This window comes from Chiloscyllium plagiosum, chromosome 5, assembly GCF_004010195.1.
Source record: "Chiloscyllium plagiosum isolate BGI_BamShark_2017 chromosome 5, ASM401019v2, whole genome shotgun sequence".
Classification (NCBI taxonomy): Eukaryota; Metazoa; Chordata; class Chondrichthyes; order Orectolobiformes; family Hemiscylliidae; genus Chiloscyllium; species Chiloscyllium plagiosum.
The window spans coordinates 14,887,050-14,893,049 of NC_057714.1; the positions used below are offsets into that span (position 1 = coordinate 14,887,050).

General features: G+C 42.7%; 1 long non-coding RNA gene across 1 annotated transcript in view; it reads left to right on the top strand.

The window, feature by feature from the left end:
* Positions 1–3,737, top strand: part of LOC122549729 — a 55,846-nt gene extending 52,109 nt beyond the window's left edge. The window contains exon 4 of the long non-coding RNA XR_006311649.1: positions 2,855–3,737. This is a non-coding gene — a long non-coding RNA (uncharacterized LOC122549729). The remainder of the gene's footprint in view (positions 1–2,854) is intronic.
* The last annotated feature ends 2,263 nt before the right edge of the window (positions 3,738–6,000 follow it).

Consider the following 6,000-nt stretch of genomic DNA (forward strand, 5'->3'; position numbering starts at 1 on the left):
CATCTTGTTGCTCCAAAGCTTGTCCACCATCCAAAGGCACAAGTCAGGAGTTGCCTGCATGGGCACAGCTCCAACACCAGACAAGAAGCTTGACACCACACAAGACAAAGCAGTCTGTTTGATTGGCATCAAATCCACTCAATCCAACTCACAGCAAAAGTAATGAAAACATTTACAAGATGCACTTCAGAAATTCACCAAGACTCCTCAGCCAGCACCTTTCAAACCCCCAATGACTACCCCCTAAAGGGACAAGGGCAGTAAGATGCATTGAATACCAGCCCTGGCCACAAGTAATCTTGATCATGTCATTGAACATTACAAACGAATCCCGTTTTAAAGATTGTACAAATTAAGGAAGCACAACACTGCTCACCTCACAGCTTTGGCGACAAAATATACACAACATTATCCTTTATTTAACATGCATTTCTTAGATAAGTGAGATTGTGGGTGTGGCAGGTGGAGTTCTCTTTTTCATATCCCATTTATAATCTCTTAATGTATGTGTATCAAATGATTTGTGTATCATACATCTGAGTCAGGTCGATAGTGTTAAAGGTCCATGTGGAGCAGCCTATTACCATCCCTGTCAGAGGCCTCCATGTCCCAGTGTCTGGGGGAATGTCTTTAAATATCAATGTGGGTTCTGCAATGCTGACTGATAACAATTGTTTCTGATATTGCCTATATAGGCTTCATTGAACAAGTCTCGTGTTAGAAGTCATTTGTGGCATAGAGAATTGGATCATAGACAGGAAACGGGGAGTGGGATTGAGGGGTCCTTGCTCAGGTTAGTAATCTGTAAACAGTGTGGTTCCACAGGGATCAGTGCTGGGGCCACAAATGTTTACAATAATTATCAATGATTTGGAGAATGGAAGCAAATGTACTGTAGCTAGATTTGCAGTCAAAACAAAAATATGTGAAAAGGCAGATTGCGAGAGGGATACAAACAATTTACACAGAGTCAAAAATTGCACACCACCAGTTTATAGTCCAACAGGTTTATTTAGAAGTACTAGCTTTCGGAGTACTAGCTGTTCCTTTGTCGGGTGGGGCAGGATCATAGGACAACATAAGACACAGAATTTTTAGCACAAGATCATAGTGTCATGCAACTGATATGATATATTGTTCAATATATCATATCAGTTGCATGACACTGTGATCTTGTGCTATAAATTCTGTGTCCTTATGATCCTGCCCCACTAGCTAAATGATGAAGGAGCAACACTCTGAAAGTGCGTATTTCCAAACATTTGGACCATTACCTGATAGTGTGTGATTTTTAACTTTGTCAACCTCAGTTCAACATTGGCACATCCTCATCAAGTTTACACAGAGATATTGATAGGTTACGTGAGTGGTCAAAGAATTGGCAAATGGAGAAGAATGTTGGAAAATGTGAAGTTGTTCATTTTAGAAGGGAGAATGAAGGAATAGTGTATTAATGGAGAAAAACTGAAGAAAGCTGCAACTCCAAGGCACTTGAGATACTTGTGCATGAAACACAGAAACAGTTGCAGCAGGTAATCAGGAAGGCGAATGAAATGTTGGAGTAAATGCATAGAAAAGTCTTACTGCAACTGTACAAGTTGCTGGTGAAACCCAAATTGGAGTACAGTGAGACGTTTTGGACTGCCTTGCCAGAGAGAGCTATTGGAGTCGAGTCAATGTGTATATTTAAGGCTGAGATCGATAGATCCTTGATCAGTAGGGGGATCAAGAGTTAAGGGAAAGGGAAGGAAAATGGGCATGAGAAGTGATGGCTCAGCAATGATCCTATTAACTAGGTGGAATTGAACTAAGGAGCCAAATGGCTACTGTTACTCGATCTTATCACAAAAAGATCCAGACACAGAAGTTGTGGTCATCTCTGTGTTCAGTGGACTAAGAGAAACCATGGAAATTGATAAGGAACACATGCATCTGGGAACGCTGGAGCACTATTAACCTCCAACTTAGGTGGAAAAGCCTCCTAATGCAGAGGTCTTAGCCAAAGGTACCCAATTGTTGCAAAGCAAGTGCAGGAAACTTACAGTCATACATCCGTGATGGATTGTCCTCCAGTTAAGAGAGGAGCAGTGACACCACATTCTGCAAAGATGTAAGAGTCACAACAACAGGGCACAATGCCCTGTTCTCCTGCTATACAACACTTCCTTCCACTGGGGCCAATTAGGGCCATAACATCTCCTCAGCAAGAGGCTCCCATTCCTTTAAGATCTGGGTGGTTCATTGAAGAGCAACTGGACTTCAGGAGTTTGCAGTGAGGGTTTGCTACACACAATGAGACTCTGAGAGAGTTGTGGCAAGTAACAAATGAGGATGTTCATCAGAAGGAATGTGATCTTCACCTATCTTACAGCACAGGAGCATCAGTGACCCAGGCAGGACGAGTTTGGCATCTGGTTTTAATGGAACTGAGTCACACAAAGTCATCTATCTCTAACCGTAGATGTTTTGAGACTGGAGAGGCCAACTTCCCATTTTTAATCCCAACTGCTAAAGTATCTTACAAGTTTATTCTTTCTTCATTTTCTACTTGTTTAGGAAAACTTAGTTACAAACCAATGGGAACCTCCATGGCATGTTCTAACACCTCATTCAATCCTGACTGAGTTTTCTTCAGAGCTGGTTAGAATGTTGTGTGATACTAAGAATGTTTAGCCCCTCTAACATTATTATTGTAGGTGCAGCTAAATTGATAGTTGCTCAGACAGCTGATGATGGAATCTGAATATACATTTTCAAATGTGATAACATACTTGCAATGAAATTTCACCCAAGTCATCGCTGTGCCCTCTGATGTTTTTTTTTCTCTTTTCTCTCCTACTACATCGAGGTGCAGTTCTGTGGTCTGCAGTTGTTGTTGAGGAAGATTGTCCGAGAGTGGAGCCTGTCGGTGTTGGAATTTTGCATGGGTGACCACAGGGACATTTTTTTTCTGGAGGACTCAAACATGCTGAGGACATGCTGACCAGATGCAGACCCATCATCCATGGTTTGACCTTCTATATGGTTGAGTATCACAGGCAGGTGAAGGCTTCAGGCACCCCTGGAGTGTCCTGAAAATAGTGTCTGGTGAATCCGTATGTGGTTCCTCCTCCACTGGGTATTGGCAATGCCCTGTTTCCTGTGAAGAAGGGGGCACCTAGAATGAAGGCAGTCACCCTTATTCTCCATCACTTCGCCATTTTTCCTGAGCAATAGTGGATACAGTGGTGAAGTGTAGGTTTATGCTCATATCCAGCAGATGGTGAGGGAAGCTATTGCATGCAATAATGAAAGTGATGGACGATGAGCCTTGGTCAGAGGCATGTACAGTGGAAGAGTTAGGGCGAGTGTGAAGTAGCAGACAGGAAATTGTGGCACTTACCCTTGCGAACATGGAAGATCATTAATCTGCTTGCAGCATTGTTGCATGTTCCTTCGGACTGAGTGGACACATCACTTACCTGGGTGGCATGTTAGGGCAAAGCTGGTGCTGTTGTCTCCTTTGGCAGGCCTCAGAAAAAAAGAACAGTCTTCTCTCACCATCTCATCCACCAGGATGTCCAGATCCCTGCCAGCAAATTGGGGTGACACTTGAGCCATCTCCAGGGCAACTCGTCCAACAATGGAATTATAAAGCATAATTCCTGGCTTACAGCATTTGATCTTCTGTATATCTTGTATTTTAGATTATTTACAGTGTGGAAACAGGACTTTCGGCACAACAAGTCCACACCAACACTCCGAAAAGCAACCCACCCAGACCCATTCCCCTACATTTATCTCTTTACCTACCACTACAGGCAATTTAGCATGGCCAATTCACCTAACCTGCACATTTTTGGACTGTGGGAGGAAACCGGAGCACCCGGAGGAAACCCACGCAGGCACGGGGAGAATGTGCAAACTCCACACAGAAAGTTGCCTGAGGCGGGAATTGAACCTGGGTTTCTGGCACTGTGAGGCAGCAGTGCTAACCTTTGTGCCACCGTGCAACCCAATGCTGGTATTATCAGTGAGAACATAAACATATATGAATTGGGAACAGAATTAGGCTATTTAACTATTCAAGCTTGATTAACCATTCCATATGATTATGGCTGATCTATTTGTGTATTGAATTCCCTATTCCTATCGATCCCTAATAATCCTTGATTCTGCTGCCTAACAAGAGTAGCATGATGGCTCAGTATTAGCACTGCAGCCTCACAGCAGCAGGGACCTGGGTTCAATTCCAGCCTTGGGTGACAGTCTGTGTGGAGTTTGCACATTCTCCCTGTGCCTGCATGGATTTCCTTTGGGTGCTCTAGTTTCCTCCCACAATCCAAAGATATGCAGCTTAGGTGAATTAGTCATGCTAGATTGCCCATAGTGTTCAGGAATGTGTCGGTTAGGTGCATTAGTCAGAGGTAAATGTAGGGGAATGGGTCTGGGTGGGTTACTCTTTGTCAGGTCAGTGTGGACTTGTTGGGCCAAGTGGCCTGTTTCCACACTCTAGGGATTCTATGAAGAACCTATCCATTTTTGTCTTTAAAATATTCAATTCACCTTCACCATCTTCTGAGACAGAGTTACAAAGTCACACAACACTCCAAGAGAATAAAATTCTGCTCACGTCTGTTCTGAGATGGTCACCCCTAATTTTAAAATAGTGCCCCCTAGTCCTGGATTAAACCATAAGAGGAAACATCCTTTCCGTGCCCACCTTTTAAGACCATCCAGGATCTTATACATGTTAAGCAAGTCACCCTCACTCTTCAAAACTCTAGTAGAAACAAGTCCAGCCTGTGTAACCTCAGAGACAACCAAGAAAAATGGAGGGTCCAGCAGTGGTGAGCACTTCCACCATGGAGCAGTGATGTGGAGCCCTGGTGCATAAGTAATAAGTTGAGCAGTGTAAAATTGCATAAGAAAATGCTTTGGAGGCTCATGGGGAGAAATCCTTCATGAAACGCTCCAAAATTGACATTTAATTGGATTTTGGGACAATTTATCCCTACCAAATTACTTTAAATGTTGTTCTAATTTCTGTGGATTGCAAAGGTCCATTGGGAGACAGGTCAGCAGTAACCTATCCACTCATTTGTATGAGAATATGTACGACGCTGTGATCTCATTCCCACTCTGTAATGTTACAATTGGGCAGCATTTTTGATTACTTCCTCTGCTGACTGCTGATAGCATTGTACCAGTATAAAGATGGTTAATTCATAATGTGGAACTTCTTAAAAATGATCCCTCCTTGTGTGTTACCATTTGTCTATTTTGAATCTATTGATGACCACCGTTTATTTTTAACAAAATTATCACATAGATCTCAAAGGAAGACAAAATGAATTATATTGCTGAGTGTCAAGGTGAAATATTAAAAGCGTGAAATATTGAGCTTATGTTTCAAAGAAATTTTGACTAATACGTAGGCACGGTGCTTAGCAGTAAGGGAATCAAACAGATTCTCTAAGGTCAACAGATACTACTCCTTGCTCTCACCAGTGGTGATTAATCCATTGATTATATTGTGCAGCGAGACAATAGAAATCAAGTCATTGCATTGGAAGCAAAACACCACTGGAACAAGCAGCACAGTGGAATAAAATCACAGCAAGACGAGGGGTAGCAGGAGAAAGTCAGGGTTGCAGAGTAATAAGCTCAGAGATAAATTAATCTGCTCAGTTAAGGGCTGGTCTTGGAAAATGACAGGAAATATGTATACCCGAGTCTATAAAAAAAGTACTTAATCCTGCAATTCTAATAGCATAGAGCCATAGTCTCCAAGGACTATATAGGCATCCCTCTCAATTAAAGACAATTCGTTCTGTGTCGCTTGACGAAAGTGAGGACTGCAGATGCTGGAGATTAGAGTCAAGATTAGAGTGGTGCTGGAAATGCACAGCAGGTCAGGCAGCATCCGAGGAACAGGAAAATCAATGTTTCGGGCAGCAGCCCTTCATCAGGAATGAGGCTGGAAGCCTCGGGAATGGAGAGATAAATGGGAGGGAGTGG